Here is a 23,363-nt window from a genome sequence, read left to right on the forward strand (position 1 = left end):
TTGTAATTGTATATTATATATTATAGTATATGTTATATATTGTAATTGTATATTATATATTATAGTACATATTATATATTGTAATTGTATGTTATATATTATAGTATACGCTATATATTGTAATTGTATATTAACGAACATTGAGATAACAACCTGCTACTCACTCTAATAGTGACTTATTCAGTCTTTGAATGAATGCATAGTACTCTCCAGCGTATAAAAATTTTGCTATCGCTAGAACACCAAATATGCATTGTTAGTAGTAGCGGTTGTATGCCGTATAAGTATTTTGTTATGCCACAAATTAGATCTCGAAAGCTTATGTTTTCACTGTCTATTAATTGATATCTGGCTATAATATAAAAATAAACTCTGTATAACATAAAAATTAAAAAAAAACATTATTTTTTTATTTTATTCTTTTTGATTTTGCTTTTAATATCTTGATATGATATTAGTCAAAATATTGTTGCTTACCAAATAAATTTATATTTATTTGAAAATTATATTTACACATTAATGCATAAAATATTTTCCGTGCAGGTTTCAGCTAGGTAATCCGTTTGAATATCCGACAGTATACATTTGAACAGATCCTGTCGATACTGCTTCGTTCAGTGGTGGAAGGGTTAGTCAGTTGTACACAAAAAGAGGAAGAAATATGCATTTAAAATCAATAACTCAAAAGCGTAATGAAAGAGGGAAAAGAATTTTAACACATGGTTTTATCATTAAAGTTCAAATCTATATCAAAGATTGGAACAAGCTTACTGTTCCTGCATATGTGAACAAAACAGTTCAAACCACAAAATTTTCGGAAAATGAATGCATCGAGCGTCTAAGGAAATATATGTGGTGAAAATAGTAAATCTGTGTCCATTTTCGGATTAAATCTGAGTGGACAGACAATCTATGTGTTTGACAATATATAATTAATATGACGAATAAAATTCCAAGAACGAATTTCTATTAAATTTAACAAGTGACTTGAAACTAAAATTATGGATCAAGATGTGGGATTCAAGATGATCAAAATTAGAATTTGCATTATAAAACACTGTTGTTACTTTTCAATAAATCTCAGCATGGTTCTTGAAGACAGCACATTTATTAGACATAGAAAACGAAAAGAAAAAAACATAGGTATTGACAACTACGCACACAGCATCATGTTAAGCAGTTCGCGGGAGGAATGCGCCGGAATGACCCAGAAGCGTAATCACACAGATATTCCTACGCGAGAAAAATAGACCGCTCGCTTCATCCCAACAAATACAAATAGTGTGAATGGCTTCCACACATTTTCTCGCACACTCTACACGATGGTATATTGAAAAAGTGCTATCACCCCTTCCCCCTATAAAATGTAGACCTTGTGTAAGACCGTGGAAGCCTTGCATAGCATTGGTGAACGATAGTTATGAAATATTTATCTTTGGCGTGAATCTAATTTTTTTTACTGAATCCATCATCTGGCGATTTTTGGCGATTTTTTACCAATTATTCTATAACATGCAATTAATATGAAAATAACCGGAAAAGGAATGTATAATCTGAACACTTTTTTTTCTGATCGACTGCAAGCAAAATTGGATGCAAAACTACATTTGTAGTCACAAGATCACCTACCGAAATTTATTAATTCAAATAAGGAGGAGTTTAGGAGTTATTAAGTTTGCATGCATGAGAAAACATAAACTTTACAGAAGGTCTATCCTTTGGCAGATTTAGTTCAGAATTTGATAAGAATCTGCGTTTTAGATGGAAAATCTGTGTACTATATCTAATATTTAGTACACAGATTACCTTTATGCTTTGATAGATTATCTTTATGCTTTGTAATTCTCGTGTTCGCTTGTACTAGAACAGCCGGAGAGACAGAATCCCTCTAAATAGATTTCGTTTAAAATTACACAAAAATCTACAAATAAGGTGTAAAGCTAGACGGATGCCAAATTTCATCCATCTAGCTGAAAAAGTTTTTGAATTATCATATTCACACACAAATGGAAAGAGAGACAGGCATAGTTCGAAAAACGGATAGAAACCGACTCCGTATTTTTTCGGAGTCGGAGATATCCGAAACGCGAAAATGAGTCAAAATCTCGTGTTAGATGTTTTTTGTTTTGGGCGAGTACAATACTTTCTTTTGTATTATTTGTTTCTTTCGTTCGTATGCTGCGGTTTCGAAAAAAATAAGCGAATCCTATAAATATGCATTGAAATTATAGATCCAAGTGGTTAACGGGAGGGATTCAAGATAATAAGAAATTATTTCGATATGTTGGCACACATGAGATCGATTCTGTAATTTTAAAAAGTAACTTAATCTGAGAATGCATTTTTAGAGGCCTTTTCCCAAATCCTTAATGTATCCGATTAGATGCGTCATCCATTTGATATAGCCACAAGCTCTGATTCCCATTGCATTTGCTTAAAATTCATTAATCTCTGTTGGACTGAAGGCAATAAATCATATCTAAACTGTGAATTCTCACTTGAAAATATCTTAGGACAGATCATAATCTTAAGATAAACAAGAAAACACAGATATATTTTTATTAGTAATGCAATTATTTTCAATAACGGAGAAATAAAGATATTTTGTTAACAATGAAAACATTCAAACATAAAAATTTTAATTACTCTTGAAATTTAAAAATAATTCCGTCCTATATGAAATGAAGATATTATTAACAATTAATATTTTCAGTAAGCTTAACTTTTAGCTACCTGCTAAGGTTACGGGCACAGCTTAATTAAAGAAGAAATAAAAACAAAACATACACAACTATCCTTTCATATAATAGCAATTTCGTATTTATGTTGATTTGCAGGTGTGGGGATGAAGCTCAGTGTTAGAGAGCTCGTTTCGCATGTGAGAGGCCATGGGTTCAAACTCCATCATCTCCAACTTGACACTATTTTTTTTGAGGTGTTATTACTGACTAGAAATGAAAAGCAATATGAGCAAATATTAAAATTTTACGATTAAAATGCACAGAATACTTCATTGATAGGAGCCGTTATTCATGTGGGGATGTAGCTAAGTGATAGAGCGCTCGCTTTGCATGTGAGAGGCCATGGGTTCAAATCTCATCATCTCCAGCGTGACAGTTTTCTTTTTGTGTGGTGATATTACTGACTAGTAATGAAAAGCAATATGAGCAAATATTAAAATTTTATGATTAAAATGCATGGAATACTTCATTGGTGGGAGCCGTGTCCGCCGTGAGGATGTAGCTCAGTGGTAGAGTGCTCGCTTCGCATGTGAGAGGCCATGGGTTCAAATCCCATCATCTCCAGCGTGACTGTTTTCTTTTTCTGCGGTGATAATACAAACTAGTAATGAAAAGCAAGATGAGAAAATATTAAAATTTTAAGTTTAAAATACACTAAATACTTCATTGGTGGGAGTCGTTACCAGCGCGGGGATGTAGCTCAGTGGTAGAGCGCTCGCTTTGCATGTGAGAGGCCGTGGGTTCAAATCTCATCATCTCCAGCGTGACAGTTTTCTTTTTGTGTGGTGATATTACTGACTAGTAATGAAAAGCAAGATGAGAAAATATTAAAATTATACGATTAAAATGCACGGAATTCTTCATTGGTGGGAACCGTTGTCAGTGTGGGGATGGAGCTCGGGGGGAGATGGAGAGAGCTATAGAGCGCTCGCTTTGCATTTGGGAGGCCATGCGTCAAACCCTATTATCTCTAATAATTTTTTTCCACTGCGAATACTATAGTTTCAGCAAACATATATTTATTAATAATTAGAGTAATTTTATTTGAAATTTCAACATTTGAAGCATGTAATAATTTATAAAGGGAGGAAAGATCTCAGAAGACTTCGCAGATGGACCATCAAGTTCAAAAGTGGTGGAAATGGTGGAAATTTGAAACTTTAACTTCTCCATAACTTCCTTATATTTGAAAATAAAAAAAAATCAAATTAGGCTAATTAGTATTTCATTAAAGCGAATAATTTTCAATTATAAGTTTTTCTACAGTTGCAAATGCTTTCGAGCTAGGGTCTGAAAAATTAATTTTCAACCTCCAATTCCAGCTGAAAATAGCCTGTTTTCGGGTTACCGGTATCAATTTTTTTTTTCACATTTTCTTTTCTAATTTTGAAATTATTTAAATGCACGTGTTCTAAAGTTTAATAGCTTGAAGAAAATTAATTAAATATACTATGAAGGTGCAGAAAATTTTATTGGCAATATATATATATATATATATGAAAGGAATCTGAAAACACTAATTTAGTTGATAATGAATCTGCCTTTGACTTCCAGGATGCTGAAAGATTTTTTTTTTCGAAATATTTCTTTTTTAATTTATATTATTAATTTCCAAATAAAACTATTCAAATCAACCCCTAGATTCGCATGATTTGTTAATTACGATTAGAACTTCATATAACCAAAATCAGAAAAAAATAAGCTTTTTTGAAACAAGCATTTTTATACCCTATTTACTTAGCTCAAACCTAACCGATAGTAAATAAACATGTTTACATTTTCTTTTATTATTTGGCAAAGAGTTCTACCGCCTCCTGCCACTATATAAAGATAAAAAACAAAGAAAAAAACCCTCCAATTCTTTTCTGATCACCTTCTACTTGAAGTTTATTGAACCAGAACTTGACGATGACTTTCTAAAAATGGCAACAACTAGGTGAGACCCCGTGTTCCACTTTACTTTCGTTTGCAGGACGATTCGACGGATGGACATTTCTTTCCGCCGACATTGTTTATCGTTTTCACTTTTAGCCAGCGATGGTCCTGGGGCCATACCTGACCGGAATGGGGCCAAGAGGGGTGGCGAATGGGGACAAAAATATCTCTGGATGAGGAAAAGGAAAGTGGTTGCACTTGTAAGCAGATAGGAAAGGACGGTTGCCAGAATCTAAAAAGTGAAATTAATTGCGAGGTTTAATTAAGACATTTATGATGCCCTATATTGGTGTCTAAGCCTATTATCGAGGATAAACACTTAAAATGTTGTGTCTGTATTTAAAACGTATGTCTTCTTGGGAAGGCTAATGTTAAAAGGTGTGATAATAGTCACAACCTACAAAGTTGGTAACAAATGATTGATAATGATAGAAATGTAGTAATTGTGGTAAAATAATTTCTAAATTGGTATTGTAGTAATTTATAAAGTAATGACGATTTTTTATGAATGTAACAACTCAAGAATTTTTTTTTTCAATTTTTTTGCCAATATGTAATTGAATAAATAATTTAGTATTTTTCTTTAATAAATTCGGAGTGTGAGCCTACGCAAAAACCATTCTTTCCCGACTTTAATTTTTTTTTAAAAATAGGCTTTTATTTCTGCATGTTTTTTTCTGTAATTTTAATATATATATTTTTTTAAATTGTGAGCATATTTTGCAATAACATTTTTTATTGTTTTATTTATTTAATTATACCCACTCGCTTTAAGATGATATTAAGTACATCTTTTTGCGTGTGTGCCTTATTGTTGTTATCTAATTGAATAAATCTTGGAAATAAAATGAGAATAGAAGATTTATGCTCGGAAATACTATTGAATTGAGTCTTTATGTGTATTCCAATATTTCAGACTAGAAGTTCGAACTGGATCTTTAAACTTTTTGTTTTATATACATAATAATAATATCTTTCGTGTAATTTTTTAATTCGGACAAAGTTAGGAATCAACTAAAGAAATTCTCAAATAAATTTTATGTTTCTTGTTTGAAATTCCTAATACATTTTTGAATGGAAACTTTTTGTCGTTTCAATTAGTTAGTTGATTTAAGGTATTAAAAAGTATAGTAGTGTAGCATTTTCCCATTTCTAAAATAATTAATCAATATAACAAGTGTTGTATGTACTTAAATAAAGAATTCGTTTTATGTTTCACGTTGTCTTGATGAAGTTATGAGTTACCGCTTAGATGGATGATCACGAATTCACTTACAGAGGATTTCTGGAAATCTTTGAACCTGCCAGAAAAATAGCAGGCAATAAAAGCATTAGTTACATTAGAAATGGTACATTACGAATATAATTTATATTAAATAGAATTTACAATTTTAAAGAACCGTCCATGCAACACAGTGAATAAAATCCAACTTATAAGCGAATTAATAGACAATTTATTTACAGAAGATTTCTGTAAATTTTTACTTTGCTTGAAACATACCCAGGAAAGGAGATATCGATTATATTAAAGATATAATCGATATCGCTGTAGATTGTAAATGCAGTTCATATAAAACAGAACTTTGTGGAACCGTCCATGTTATAATGAATAAAATCCGACTTGTAAGCTGGTAGAAAGTAATAGAGAGAAATGGGAAGCTTAAAAAAATACACAAACAATGGTAGATTAATGCATTTTGCGTTCTAGGTATGTACATTATAAGTACACTATTTTAATAAAAATATCAATTTAGGTTCATATTTCAATACATTTTTAATTTAACTAACATGCTAAAAATCATATCTTTATTGGGTTAAAATCTGTTTATTTATTTATTATGACTCAAGACTGTACGGCATCCATGCTTGTACAAAATATTATTGAAGAAAAGTGGGTGTTTTTTAATAATATAAAAGCTAAGTAATTGTGATGAATCCTATTGGAACTTGATGAATTGAACCTTATAAAATATTAACGCACTCGTGATATTTTATAATCAATATAAATTGTATTTTTTTATAAATTTGCTTATTTGGAAAATAGAAAATAAAGATTTTAAGTTACCTGCTTGCGACTCTTTTCTCAATCTAGTAGTGCTAGGCAGCTACCTAATCGGACATCCGCCATCACATAAAATTCATTAATGCAGCTTAATGATTATAGAATAATTAAAGAATCGCAGAGATTCCATAAAATATAAAATACATATATTATCTTTAAAAATAAAATATAGTAAAAGAATAAGATTCCGTGGGATTTTTCTATAAATGAACAAAACACTTCGACGACCAATTATTCGCTTACTTTAACAATATTATTAATTTATCCGTGTTAGCCAACTTCGATTAACTTATCAAAACAAAAGAAATTTATTTCATCATGCTTAATTTAAACTATTTTAAATTAAACGTGAGCAAAAACATAAAAGAATAAACATAGATTGATTAGTAACATCTGCAAATAGTCGAAATCGCTCTAATAATTAAACTGGGGGCTTTGTCCAAATTTTATTTTGTGACATCTCTCAAAACTAGAAAGATTGGGCAGACGACCATTCGTGACATATATGTATATATAGGTTATGGGCTTCTATATGAAATAAAAATTTTCGAAATCGATGCAGTGGTTTAGGCGAGTGGTCAGTTCTTTGGTTTTCCTTATTATTTCAAATATGAAGATATCTAAATCGTTTTCAGTCAAAAAAAAAAAAAAAAAGGGTGAAATTAATGGCATGTAAATTTTTATGTCAATACTTCCTAAACAGAAAGTTGTTAAAAGGATTTATTTTTTTATGTAAAGAAATTTAATTCCTTAATGGTAATGTCAACAAAAATTTATCATCAAAAATATCCATCATTTTTTTCCCTCAAATAATCCATCTTTACAAACATTTTTATCATCAGCTGGTTGTTTCAACAATTCATAAACTACTTTAAGGAAAGAAATTACTTCGGTTTCCACTGACTGATTACACGACATTTTTAATGTTTTCTGTTTTTAATCATCTGTTAATGGAGTTAATGACATTTTATATATCGGAAAATCGAACCCACTTACACCGAATTAACGGACAATGGCCCTCGGAGCAAGTTCTTTTCTGATTATTCAAAAGCCTAATAATAGGAATCCTTTATTGTTGCTGTTTTCATAATTAGCTCCCAAACGGTAGAATATATTGTAGAAGAGGAAGTCTGTGTTCACTTATGTTCAGCAATCTTTACAATTCATGGTATAAACGGTATTTCCAGTGAAGCATGAAAAAGGGGGGAAAACTTCCTTTGTTCTTTAAAGATCGGTAATCGTCTGACTATAAGTGTAAACAGATAGCGTAAGCACAAATACTTCCTTTTATGGAAGTAATATAGGTATTTATGTTTTCAACTATATCCTTAGAATGCAAGTAGAAGTACAAACAAAGATTTGGAAATCTATTATGTCAGATTGGTTAAAGTTTCACATGAGAATGGAGAATTGTGTTCGAAATATGAATTGCAATAAAATAGTCCATTTCCTACTAAAGCGTAGTGTGTTATTTTGAAATTCAAAACAAATATTTAATGATGCAGGAAAAGCAATCCCAACGAAATATAGCACATAATAGGTATTATTTAGAGTTTCAGCTAATTATTTAGAACAATGGATCTTATTATTAACTACATCTATTTGAAGTAACTGAATAGTTTATTTTTGTTGGTGAAGTCACTTTTTTTTCGTAATAAGAAAACCAGTCCTTATAATAAGAAAAATAGATTGATACATCAGTTTTTCAATTTAATCTCTCAAGTATAAACAACGTAGTGGGATATCTTAAACAAGAGTACATTCTCATCGAATTTCAATAATTTTAATTAATTTTATTTGTTGTGCAAATATTTATAATGTAATTTTATTATTTTATTATAAAAATAAATTAATTCAGCTATGTTTTGAAATGAAGCCACTTCAGTCGATTCAGAATTGAGAAATCGGAAAATTATTTCTATATGTAATTTGTTGCACCTATATTACTATAAAGTTAAGTTAGATAATTTATTTAAATATAATATTGTTTTATATCATTATATTATTATAATATAAATAAGTAATCAGTATAATTTTATAATTTTATTATAAATATAAATTATTTCAGTTACATTTTGAGATGAAGCTTTTTGAACAGATTCAGAATTGCAAAATCGAAAAATTATTTCTATATAAAACTTTTTTGTATCTATAAAGTTATATTAAATTATTTATTTAAGTGTAGTATCGTTACCCCCACGTCTGAGGAGGTATGCTAATCATCCAATTGAATGGTTAGTTCTCGCTTCCTTCATGGATATACATAATAATGTTGTGTTGTCAAATTCCTTCATTCCAATGATGGACGCTGCTTGCCACGTACTATCGGCAGAAAAAAACCATTAAACCTTAACCGAACTACAGTGACAATAGTTATTCAATTACATCTGGTGCTCAGGTAGGACAAGGTTAAATCCATCATGACTATGTTAAGATTTTTGTCCCTCATGGAGAGATGGCACCTCAAGTATCGAGTGAGAAGCTCAGGATATGAAAGTATACTTCCACTTCTTTCGAGAGTATAATAATAGTGCTGGTCACATTTCTCATTATGGATTCGGGAAGTGTTGGAATATGGATCGGTGGTGGATCTCCTTTTATAACTAACGAATACCAGTGTTATTGCAGCGGCCAGTTTTGATTTTTCAGTGATCCAAGTGCTTAAGATAGATTAAAAATACTTTTTATACCTACAGTGAGATTTCCGCATTTGTCAATTGCTTATCTTCCGCAATTTTTCTGAATTGAAACGATATTTTTCTATTAATTTCTAAGCAATTTCTTTATAATTGACCAAACTGTAATTCAAAATTCAAAAATATCATTGATATCAAGCATCTAAAATGCTATTGTAAAGTGCAGCATTTAGTTATTAAAACATACATTTTTTATGAATTTTTATGGATATTTTAACCCTACATAGTACATTTTAAAATAAATTTATACATTAAAAATATTTCAATAAATTACAGAAAATTACTAAAACATTTCGAACATAATTTTTAAATAAATGAACTGCTGAATTAATTAAAATCTTTACTGCCAAATTAGTTCAGCCATTTTGCTTTATAACCTATAAAATGGTCTGTCGAATCTTATAATAGCTTAAATAAAAATGGAGTAAATTTTTAATTAATACATAAAGGAGTACAAATTTGAAAAAAAGGGGGTTTCTTTTTTCTTAATATGTGCAAAATTTTTGGAACTCAATATCTGATAAAAATTTCAGACCAATATCTGAAGAATTTTTTGCAGAAAGTAACTTAGTTGGAAAAAAAAGTATTTTTTATTTAAGTATTTTTTTTATCAGTCAGAAATCAAGGGCAGATAAAAAAGAAATTCCATTTTAATTGCGTTGTTATTTTATGATTTCAAATAGTATCATAATGGTTCGTAAAAAAAAAGATGAAAAATAAATTTGAAATTAAAAATGTGTTACATCTATTCAGACTGAATACATTTCCCAATGATTGTTACGCTCTTGAACTCTATCATTTATTATTATTTTTTTTTTCGAAAATCGGACACCATTATATTAGATTTCGTTTCTTCTTCAAGCTTAATTTCTTTCTTCTCTGTCTCTTTATTTTATTGCTTTATTTATTTATTGAAAAATTATGACGCTGTTTCGACAATTCTGACACAATTTGAAATCGTAGAAAAATAAATAATAGTAAAATATAATTCAATAAAAATCTCAATATTCAATATTTATTCTCTTTCATATTTATATGTTCCTATTAAATAGATACAATATTGAATGAAATTGTTACATTCAGAATATCAGCCAATTAAGTTCTTAATTGTTATTTTTGACTTCTATATCATTACAAAAAATGTTTCTAAATGAAAAATTAAAAGGCATACAAAATAATTATTTGCCTCCGGCATTATTTCATTTATTATTTTTCTTTTATTTATTTAAAAGAGGATTTATTTAGTTTCTAATCAGAATAAAAAAAATCAGTAAAAGGAGAATTAAGATAATTTATGCTATATAGTCGTAGATTTTTTTTGATTTTATTTTGCTAAACTTCAACTAAAGAATAAAAGTAGATTAGTTTTTTTTTTAAATCACGAAAACATAGACCTTTAATCTTTATGAAAATAGAGTAAGCAGTTTGTTTTACAGAAATACAGATGATAAAGGATTTTTACAAGCTTTCTTAAACGCAGTTAAATCTGAATAAGAATGTTGTGAAATAGAACGATAGTTAAAGCTAAAAAACACAGCTTCTTATTTACTTAACATTATTGACTCTTCAATGCTGTTAAAAATAGAGCTTTTTATGTCAACTATTAAACTAGACATTCATTCTTTTTTTTATAATTATAATAATGAATGTAATAATTTAAGCCAAAAGCAGCACACTTTTATTATTTTTGTTGCTCTTTTGTTCCAAAAAGAATGAAAGCAAGAGTTATTAAATAAATAATACGAAACATTTATTTTTTTCTTAGAATTTTACGTAAGTCTCAGTATTTTTTTAATAAACGCCAATAAGAAATACGAGAATACTTCTTTGATACGAAGTATAATATTGAAATATAAAGTTTCAAGCTCAAAAATTGCCTGGAAAGATTTATTTTTTAATTATGATTTATTATGTCTATAATCAATATAAATATTTTAATGTACTATCAATAGTATTTTTATTCGAGTCAATAATTTAAGTGAAGATAAATTATTCAGTAAATTAATATATATATAACACATTCTTAGTATTAAATTATTAATATTTAATATATAACCCTATATTGAACCATAACAGGTACTTTTATTAATCTTAATTGCGAAACAAATAACCTGGTTGTTTTGTAATAGCTTATAATTAATGGAGAAATGAGTTAAAATATTTCAAATCTTATGTTTCATAAATCTTTGATAAATTAGAGGACATATTTTTTTTAAGTGAAAGAATATCAAAATATCTTGGGACTGATATAATTAAAACATTTTAATTATGATGATTATGACTTCTCATAATTAAAACATTTTAATTATGAGATCAATTTTAATTGAATTAAAATATTTTAATTTTGAGAAGAATAAAAGCATAGATTTTTTTTTTTTTTTTTTTTTTTGTTATAAGGGAAAATCTTTTGGATAATGTAAGTGCATGAAATGTGATGCTCAAATTGAATTTAGAAATAAATATTTCTTCTACTTTTCTTGGGTTTTGCTGCATGAAGAATTTCAAATAGAAATAGAAGATAAAGAGGGACTGATCACCACAACTTTCTCGCATACTCTCTAATAAACTTGTCATACCAGAGAACGCCTTGCATGGCACTGGTGTACATTAGTTACGAAATAATAACCTTTGGCATGAATCTAGCATTTTTACTGAATTTGTTATATCGTCCTTTGGCGAATATACATTTTAGATGTGTTTTCCGCTATCGATTGAAAAAAAAATGTTCAAAATCTACACTTGTAGTCACAAAATCCTATACCAGATTTAATATATTTAACTCATTGAGTTTTGAGCTATCACGTTCATATGTTTCTAAAGGTACCGGCCGACAGACTGTCAACCCCTCATTGGATTTGGCTCAAAATTTGATAGGTATCTACATTATAGATGTTAAATATGCATGTCAAATTTTATCCATGTAGCTCTATCCGTTTGTAACTGTCATATTAACTTATATTCGAGCAGCCGAATATACCAAAATATATATAACAGAGTATACCAAATTTCATCCGTCTAGCTCAAAGCAATTTTGAGATATCTTTGTTCCAGGAAGTCGGAATTTTTTCAAAAATGTGTTTTTCGAACTCAAGAAGGTCTAAAATGCGGCGATTCGCCATAGTTTCAAGTTCGAATTTCTTGATGATTACTATACTTTCTCTATACTACACTACTTTTATGAAAAAGTAAAAACGTAGCATCTCAACTTTGTAATATATGTGTATTTATGAATGCCATAACCTATTATTAAAAATAGTTTTGTTTAGATGTGATGTTTTGAATTCTTTGGCAATGAATTATAGAGATTTAAGCAAATCGACCATTTATTTTTCATTGTCCATGAACTATGGTCATAATTTTAAAATTGTATTGTTTATAATCTCGTACATTTCATAAAAACACAATGAAGAACTCCTATATATTTTATTTCATTAGTAATAGTTCCAGTTATTCAAAGAGCAATATTTTTTATATTGTCCGTTTAATTGTCAGATAAATTTTCTAGGAATATTTTTTTTCTAATTTCTATTTTCATATGTTTATCTGGGGAAACATATGAAAATGAAAGCATAGAGGTAAACATATTAAACATATGTTTACCTCTATTGTTCCGGAAATCTACTAGGTTTGAAATTTTCATCCCTTTATTTCTCCTACTGTTGCCTAAGAGACCTACTTAATTCAGATCCAAAATTCGTTCCCCGAGTTTGATTTTAAGTTATATTGATGTCCTATTTTGAAGCTGAGAGAAGATTGTCCAGAGGTTAACTTTGTCTTTGAAACATGATCAGAGATCTCCAAGAATCAGTATGATAACAGCAACACAATATTGGCAATTGTGTTACTAAAGATCAACAATTTTGTTATGATGATCTGCAATATTTTACCGAATATAAAATCATATACTTTAACGAACATTTAATCACTATATTGAAACTGTCTTAGGGTTTCCCTAAGGCCAACATCTTTGTTTTAAAATATGATCAGATGTTTCCAATCATCTGGATTGTACCAGTGGCACAATTGTGTTAAATAAATAGAGAAGATTAGCAATTTATTATAAGCAAATATAAATAAATAAAATAAGAAAAAATTTTTGTTTTTCAAAGGAAAAGAACCTGAACAAGCTAAACATTATTAATTCTTTGTTTTCGAATTCATTTAAAAAAAATTTCAATCCACAAGTGAACCAATTTTTATCTGAACCCGGCTATACAAGTTCGAGCCGATTTCAAGATGAAATTTTAAATAATGTTTTTTTAGGAAGACATTATAAATATAATATTTTAATGTTCCACTTTTTTTAATAAAATTAAATATTGGATTATAAATAACTTGACATAATGGAGGTAGTTCATTTTTACATAGGTTTCCATATATGCAATAAAGAATGAATTGAAGATTAAGCTTGATTATATGCTGAAGAATAACATAACATATGACATTTTTCTTCACGTGGAAGACTAAATTGCAATAGAGAACATGAAATTCATAAAGTAGCAGTCATTTCCAAAATGTATAAAACTGCCCAAATGAATAATTCTTTGTTTATCCATATAATCTAACTAGCCGCCTTTGGCGACCAACCGGTTCGCCAATCTAAATGTTCGTTAAAATTCTAATAATTAAATATTTTATGCAATTCCTACTTTAATAACTTCATCATCAAAATATTTTAAAACTTCAAATTTTGATGATCATATAATTTACTCATAATATTATAAAGGCATTCAGTCATAACGTAATATGTATCTCTCTAAGTTTCTGTTAGCTCCCGTAGGATTTATGCCTTAAATTAAAGTGGAAAGGATGAATCTGCAATTAATATAATAATATTTTTTACTGAAACAAAGCATTTTTTTATAATATGATTACTGAAAACAGAGTCACTGAGCGTTTAAACTTTATGGGCACTAAAGAATATCTTTCTTAATTTATGTAATATCTCAAGAATTTGTCAACAAAATTTTCTCAGATTCATCATGAGCAGATCAATTAATTACGAATGTTTAATTTTAAATGCATCAAACACTAAGAAAATAAAATGAATCGTTTTAAATAATCGGTCGAAAACAGATTTAAAAAACTTCTTGAAAAATGATGTACTTAAAACTATAAGCATGTACAAAAAATATATAACTAACATAAATAAAATTTAGTTACAAAAGCATAAAACTAACCTAAAAATAATTTAAATCAAGAATCATCCGTTGATAATATTGTCAGCAATCAGAACACAATGCGCATGCGTGACGCTAGTTACGGTAACGCAAATGCGTGAATTTTTCTACGCCAGTTGGGGTAACGCTATGCAGATTAGAAATTTTTAATTTCCTTTATTCTGTGTTATTTTAATTCAAAAGTACTTCAGAATGAATCTGAAAGACCGATTAATTAACAATGTTTAGTTTTAAATGCATCAAACATTAAGAAAATAAACAGAATCGTTTGAAATAATCAGCCGAAAAATCTTAAGCCTAGCCTCATTACTGTTGGGGAAAAAAACTGAAGCCTTACTCATTTGGCGGTGGGGAAAATGAAGATTTTTTTGGCGGGAAAGTTAGTTTTTAATTAATAAATTTGCAATAAAATAATATTGCGGCTATAAATTGAGATGTAAACTATCCTATCTTTTAAGTTAGATCAAACTGCACACTGTGTGCAAATTTGATTAAAATCGGTTATGTAGTTAAGGAGTCCATCGCGGACAAACAACGTGACACGTAATTTATATATATTAAGATTTTTTATTAATCAATTTCCTTACAAAAGGGTTATTATTTTTTAGAAATGGATATTTAGATATAATGAGTGATAATGAACAATTTTTTATTATAAACAAATAGTCATAGAGTGGAATGCTGTTTTCCTTTTTGTTTGTTTCCTTCACTATTTAATATCGACACGCAAAGAAAGCATCAGATGACTCTAAGAATGCGTGACACAATTGTAGAACATTCTTTTTCTTAAACGTTTTTTCTGAAATCATAACAGCTATTTTAAAAAATAGACGACAAATTGTAAGCAAAATAAATAAATGTTTTGATATGGTATTTTACAAACTCACAAAATATATTATCTAATCGTGGATTTTTAAAACAAATTTTCCCTGCTTTAATGACTTTTAATGCTATATGAGTTAGTTTTTCTCGTCAGTTTCATCTGATATTTGAACAATTTTTTTGATCTCAAAGATAAACTTGTATGCACTCATTAATCGCTTCAAAGAACACCTTGAAACCGTTTTTATGCATTACCGAGCAAATGATATGGGTTCATCCTTTCTGTCAAATGAATCCGTTCATGAATCATTCGATCTGTCTGGGAAGCATGTCCTTGATATTACTAAGATTATTACTTTTTAAAAAGATTTACTTTTAAATGACCTGTTTAAGTTTCATCCCATGAATTTTAATTGTCAGAAAACCAGAGCAACTATATGGAAGTGTGATGGAATCGAGAAACGGATCATGAGTTTGAAACTGCATTGTTTTAAACAGGATATCTTGAGAGAATTCTTAATATTCTAGTCTAACTAGACAAATGCTTGTCTAGTTAGTCTATCTAATTGCCTGTTGTTGCTCAAGTTATGGACTTTTGTTGTCAATTATATTAACATTTTGTTTTCATCATCTTTACTCTTCATTATGCTGAATTACGTTGAGTTATTTCAATGAGTAGTTCTGAAAATATTATGCAGGGTGATGAAAAATAAATCTCAACGACAAACTTAACCCTTAACTGGGGAGGTGCGGTCTACGAGACCGCATTTCATTTACACTCAAATTATATTTTTTAATGAATGTATTAGTATGAAAAACTGCCAATATATTTTGCAGATATTTTTTTTGATATATAGATATGTTTTAGAAATTTTTCAAAATATATTATCATTGAAAAAAGTGAATGCGTTGGAACATACATTTTCTCCTCAAATTACATGTTACAATAAATAATATACTTGAAAAAGTATATTACTTTTTACTTTTTAAATCATATTTATTTTTACAGTATATGAAGATATATAGAAAACAAACGTATCAAAATGAGTTGAATGCGAACTTTCATCGAAAAACTCTTCTGTACAATTATTTTTATCACTAAAACCACTTTCTGCTTCATTTAAAAGTGTCTGGAGCACTGCTTCATAAAAGGATCAGTAAACTGAATGATATTTCAAGCCCACGTTTTAGCGCCATCTGCTAAGCCTTGTTTATCACTGGAACACTAACAGGGAGATGCGGTATTAGAGACCGCCCTCGAAGAAATAACTGAATTATTTTTAAAAACATCTGCTGAAGTCTGTTGAAAAAGTGCACGTGTATTCAAGGTCACAAAACAGGAAGCTACAGGATCAATCCATTCAATTGAGCTAAAAATAGAATAAAGGTGACAGAAAATCCATCGCTAGCGGTCTCACAGACCGCACGTTCCCAGTTAAGGGTTGAAAGGTAGACCAGAAAAAAATGAATTTTGTATAAAATACAGCAGGAAGTATCGTATGTGTGATTGTATTTAGATCTAAGGTGAACATGGACAATCACCATTTTTCTAATCAGAGATGTTAGAAAATAAAATGAAGCTAAGAAGCAGTGCTGGGATAAGAGATTTGCAGTTGTAAGGCGCAACTAATGGCCGCTGAAAAAAAGCAGCGTGTTTATATGGGAAAATATTTCCAAGCAGGCATATTCCCTATTACTTATGGAATTTTTAAAATTAACACTCATAATTGTCTAAATCAAATATGAGGAGGTATCAATAAGTAACGTATAATTTTGAAAATAATATAAAATGTAATAAATGGCAATATGAAAATAAAATGAAAGCATTGTCAATTTATTACTTTTTGATATAACTGCCATTCATGTTTAGGCATTTATCTCAGTGACGAAGCAATTTGAAAATCACTATCTTATTGAAAGCTATTATTCCGTTTCAGATAGTCACAGTCAAACTTCTGACCACAAGGAATTTCTTCATTGGTTCAAACAATCGAAAATCTGAGTCCATAGTAAATGCCACAAAACTTCCCAACTGAATTTTTGTAGTCCTTTCTTCTGTCGTGAAGAACAGCAAGAATTCGTTTAGGAAGTTTTGGAGCATCCATTACAAAGCCTTCATCTTCAAATTTTCATTCTTTGAACCTTTAAAGAAGTTCCATTGCTACCAAAATTTTGACTCTGTGAATGAGTTAAAACAAATCGACGGATCTATGAGATCGGGATTTTCAAATTGGTCTTCCACTGTGATAAATGCCTCAAAATAGATGGTAGTTATGTCGTGAAATAATAAATTGGTATTCTATTCGCTTTTCAGCATTTCTTATTATTTCTTTTAAAGTATAGTCTTTATTTATTGATACTTTTCACGCTTATATGTTGCAGAAGAAGATGGCATCCACACAAACGAATGTCATACTCCTATAAGTATTCTATTTTCATTTGCAACTTTAAATATGCAGCCAGATTTGGGACTACACAAGGAATTTTAAACCTCAGGGCAAGCGAGGGTATTCGCACTGTGTTTTATTAATATACAATATACAAATACGACGCTTCTGTCCCTAAGATTCATTGATCTATTGTAAAAACTTAACTGCTTTGGTATGTCTGACCAATCTTAAAGATTGTTTAATCAATTCTGCATCATCCATTAGTTTAACAATAATCTAATAAAAGTTTGACAAAACGGCATAGTTGCACTATCTCGATTTCAGTGAAAAGAGCATTTGAAAGTTTAAAGAGGCATTTCATATGGCCTCAAAATCACAAGTGAGTAACGTGTTCAAGGTTATTTAATGTCCCGTTTTTCTTTTTCGTCTCACGCTATGTTGTCTGTCAAGTTGTTTTTCTACTTCGAAAATAGGTGATGAAGTCCAAAATCAAACTAGCTCATGCCTCTAATCTTTATCATGTGAGCATGCACTATGTTATGTAACATCAGTTTCAGTAATGTAACGACATGCCAATGTAAATGTCATAACATACATGTATATATTCTACATGCAAGAGATCTATTTTATTTACAAAATGGCTTCGTAATTTTGAACCGTTTATGTTTGATGAAGACAGTACTTGATCCGTCATCTTATTTTCCAAACTTCATAAATCACATCAATTTGAGGAAATTTGATTTTTATTAAACTCGACATGAGACTTAATATGTTCCAGTCGCGGTAAATATTAGGTGGTATTTAACCTAAAATACATTTAACGCAAATCTCAGATATTATAAAAAAAATACTGGGCATCGTATGAGCCAGAACTTTCACCGTTTTTAAGAGGTGTTCCAGTGACATAGTTTTCTTTAACTAGTTTAACGCAAAGAGTAATCCGTTTAACAGTCTCAGATTTTCCGATTGAATTTTAAAAGCGATATTATTAGAGGGAGTAATGTCAAACATCTCATGCATGCTAAAACAAAATGCAAAGTGTAGAAATCCGGGCGAGACAGTGGTGGTATGTGAACTTACCTGGATAAACCATATCGTGACAATTTTCGTCGAATTCTTGAGTGACTCGATTCAATTAATTTTAATTTTTTTTTTCAATTTTTACAACAGTTTGGTTTTGATTGCTGAATTTAATAAACCTATCATGCTGAGAAATAAAAATTTACATTTCTCAATATCAACTCCATTAAAGAATAATCATAAATATATATTTTTTTCTTTCTTTCTAGAAACTTCTAGGTAAAATTGTCAGAATTTGCTGAAATTATGATTCATTTCCTTATCTACAAGCAAATCGTGATAGTATAAAAAAAGTTCGAGAAATTATCTGAAACTCTAAATATTTTCCTTGACTTTTTATAAGGGAACGAACTTTTCTAGTAATAAACGTCTAGGGCTAATTTAAGTTTTTGACCTGCTGTTACTTGATTTTCAAGTTTTGTCTAGAATCTAGAAGTTTTTCGGTTCTGCCAGAAAGAGCTCTTTATTCCAATAGCTGTATGAAAAAAAGGTTTGTAGTTGTAATTTAAAACTGAAAAATTAACGTTTGGCTGAAGAATGCATTTTATAGAATAAGAAAACTGTTCGGCAATATAAATAAATTCTAAAGGATGAGCAAAACGAGAATAACGAGAGGATGTCATCATGCATCTCATGATTTTATGAAATCAGACAAGAAAAATTTTAAAAATTAATCCTATTTCACAAATTGTCCAACAGCGTTATATGATATCTTAACGATATTGTCCGGCAGGCAGAATGTTTTATAACATCCTGGTGTAATATCACAACATTTGTGCTGATAGAATAATAAATAATCTATCTGAGAAAATAAAATTATTATAATCCTCTTTCTTTAGAAAATATATACCCAAATGTATGGTTGAGGAGTTTTTTTAAGTAATATAATGGCAAAATATTTTTAACTTGATATGTATTTTAAATTCACTTCAATTTAGTATCAATTAGCTTTGAAGAAACCCTATAAAGGAACTAAACGAAGTTCTAAAAAAGTTTTAATAAGAACTTAGGCGCATTCAAATCATGGAAGGTCTTTGAATTGCATTAAGTTAGATCATAAACTTTTAAAAATAAATGCCATTTTGAATTTCTTAATTTTAAAATGTATTAGTATATTTTAATAAGAAGCCGCTGTATTTTTTTTATTAAAAAGTAAATATCTGAAATAATCTACATATTGAAAATAATTTATAATTAGATTGTTATTTTCAACTTTTTGTTCTATCAAATGATTATGCCTCTTTAGAAGTTTCACCAATAAGAAAGTGAAATTATATTAACTTGCTTAAAATTTTAGTATTAAATGAGTTGAGTACGAATGTGTTTTTTAAAATTTCATTTCAGAATATACAGAATTCACAGAGTAATTGGAAGGATAATACTGCCAGAAAGTAGAGATCGTTTTTGAGTATTGTTAATATAGATGCTGTGTTTGTTATCAAATTTAATATGTTAATATAAAGTATTAACATTTTAAGTGTTAAAATACTTAAAGTTTTTTTCATCTAAAAAAACTTTCTGCTGACCATTATGGTAAGAATTTAATTTATATTTCAGCTAATAATAAATATGAATGTGTATGTGTGTGTGTGTGTGTGTGTGTGTGTGCACGCGTTGGCACTCTAGATGTTGGCTGTTTAACATAGAACACATATATGCTAATCGAAATACACATTCCCACCGTCCAAAGCATATACATATGTGCTAAATTGGCAACTCTAGGCGAAACAATCTGACCTTAAAGTACCTGTATACATAGCCAGATACAAATATGCATACATGTATGTTCCTTTTTATTCTTAATAAAAGTGAATGTGTGTATGTGCAGGCGAATTACAGAACATACTGTCTGAACTACTCTAATTGGTACAGCTATATCTTGCAAGATATAAATGCACACGTCGGAGTAATTTTTGGGAGAAATTTTAATGAAAATTATTAATTAAAAATTAAACCAATTTTTTTACCCTAAAACTTGTGAAATTTTTGAAACTAAACAATTGACAACTCAATTTTCGCGCTGTTCGCGTTGTCTGAAAATGGCCAGGTAAACCCAGGAATACAACCAACTGTAAAACAAATCTTCTTATATAATGTGTAAAGGAGCTTTAGCGATCATGGCATAAGTTGAAAATAGTCATGCAAATTCATTATATTGGTAATTTTGGAGTCATCTTCTGAAAATCGTCAAGTAAATCCGGGAATGCAAACATTTTGGCATCTTCTATGCAGTGGAATTTAGCAGTTTGAACGTAATCTGAAAGTCGGCAAGTAATTTTGATAAAATAAACATATGCTAATAAACTATTTGGAAGGCCGTGAAAAATTATTATCAAAGAAGAATGTTTTGATTAACAGAATAAACTGACGATACCGAAAAAAAAGAAAAGATAGCAATTCACAGAATTTAAACTCCTTTCTTTTATTTCTACCAAAAATATCAAATATTTCTCAAAAGCTGAAGAATGGATGTTCTTGAGTGCCAAAAGATAAGAAGCTGGAAGAAACAGAAATATTGTGAAACATAATATAAAACATTTTTTTACTACCATTAATAAAATTATTCTAATTATAAGAAAAAAATCACATCAGAAGCATATTTGATAGACGATTGAACTATTTATTTTTTTAAACATATTCAATAGAAATGTATATGTTATATCTTTTATATAAATGTTTGATATTAACAGAAAACACAAAATTTTCTCTGAAAACAAAAAAATTATGGTCCAAATAATGACACAACTGTATGTTTATATGTGTAAATTATACGAGCTATGCTGTAATAAGGCCAATTATTTTAGTAAATTTCAGTGTGTTTCCTTTTTATAGTCTATAGAGTTTCGAGATGACATTCTATTTTTCGTCACATGTTGTTCAATATTATTTGTGAGGAGACATTCCTAAACATTTGTCATCTTAGAGATCAATATTTCAATATCATGAAGTGGTGCGGCAAAATATCTCTTTTTTATAATTCTCAGAAAAGAAACTAAAAGCAATTATATTTAGAAAATCTAAAGCTCAGGATGTGGTCCATTGCTTCGAAAACACCTATGAGGAAATTTTTCGTCCAAGGAAAATGAACTACAATATCCCCTTGAAGGGCTGCTACTTAATAGTTTGGAAATCTAGAGTGAAACAAGAATCAAAATGCCAAAGCCACTGAGAAAAAAATTAGCCAATTTGGTTTTACAGCATTTTTTTTTTTTTTTTTTTTGTTATCTGTATAATTTTATTAAAAATTAATTTTTTATATATTGCTTACGGCATGGAATAGTTTCACTATAAAATCGACATTGTAAGAAAGTTTTAAAATAAATTTAAAATGTGAGGTGATAAAGGTGTTATATTATTATGTTGAGTGGTTATTCTGTGATAATATTTCATAATCTAGGTACGTTTTAGGTTGATTTTTTGGCAGCAGTTGATTCACCAGGAAAATTAGTTATATTTAATTAAATCATTTAGAAATAATTAAATGTCCCTAACTCCTTCAAAGGTCGGATATTAAAGTTTTGTTATTTAAATTGTCTTACATATGCTCTATTTATTATGTACATGAACTCTTCTAATGGAAACCAATCCCATGATGTCAAAGCGCTATTGAAAGCGTAAATATGTAGTTCTTTTGTGTAAATTTCGCATTATTTTAATTATTTTGCTGATTTTATAAACTACACGGATAATAAGCAAACACCTTCTTCTTTAGCTTTCTTCAATGAAAGAAAATCACGTGATTAAATGTTTGATGAAACAATGACAAAGGTTTGTATTTCAGGGCAACAATATATTGCATTATTAGGAATTAGGCAAAAAGTGCTTTTAAAAGACTACCAAAATCAGGAATATCAACAAAAGCACAATTTTGAAATTGTGAAAAGATATAAATTTGTTCTTGAGTAATAATATTTTCGGAAGTCATGGAGAAAAAAACTCCATAACTCAGCTTCATTTTTAATTAATTAAAGTTCTAAAGTTTCAAAAAAGTCGCTGCGAGTTACTTACTCATTGTCGTATTTCAAAGTACATATGTACCAAGTTTGTAGCTCTGGGTCAAAGATCTGGCTTGTAGAAATCAAACATAAATACTTACATATTGATTATTAGAAGAGATTGAAAAGAAATTTCTACTGATTTCTAAATATGTACCTACATTAAGAAATTTCTACTGATTTTTACCAATAATTCTACAAAAAAAAATCAGAAATCTCCTCTTGTTCAAGAGTTTATATAATATTATATGCAGAGATAGAGAAACAAATATATAGAGGTAAATATGTAGACTAGAACAGGGCGCAGTATGTTACAAAGAAGGGAAGTTATGGTTGAGTTCGTAGCTTGATCACCCAGCCCAAAGGAAATGGAAAACGTTGTGGAGGGTTGATATTTTTCTTTTCCATGACTTCTTTACTATTGAAAATAGAAAGAAAATTCAAATGAGGCGAATTATCGAG

General features: G+C 29.1%; 2 non-coding genes across 2 annotated transcripts; both read left to right on the forward strand.

Annotated features, from left to right (window-relative positions):
- Positions 1 to 3,233: 3,233 nt before the first annotated feature.
- Positions 3,234 to 3,305, forward strand: Trnaa-cgc (transfer RNA alanine (anticodon CGC)). Its single transcript has one exon. It is a non-coding gene; the product is annotated as a tRNA-Ala (tRNA).
- Positions 3,306 to 3,430: 125 nt separating this feature from the next.
- On the forward strand, positions 3,431 to 3,502 carry Trnaa-ugc (transfer RNA alanine (anticodon UGC)). Its single transcript has one exon. It is a non-coding gene; the product is annotated as a tRNA-Ala (tRNA).
- Positions 3,503 to 23,363: the final 19,861 nt, after the last annotated feature.

Source organism: Argiope bruennichi, chromosome 4, assembly GCF_947563725.1.
Source record: "Argiope bruennichi chromosome 4, qqArgBrue1.1, whole genome shotgun sequence".
Classification (NCBI taxonomy): Eukaryota; Metazoa; Arthropoda; class Arachnida; order Araneae; family Araneidae; genus Argiope; species Argiope bruennichi.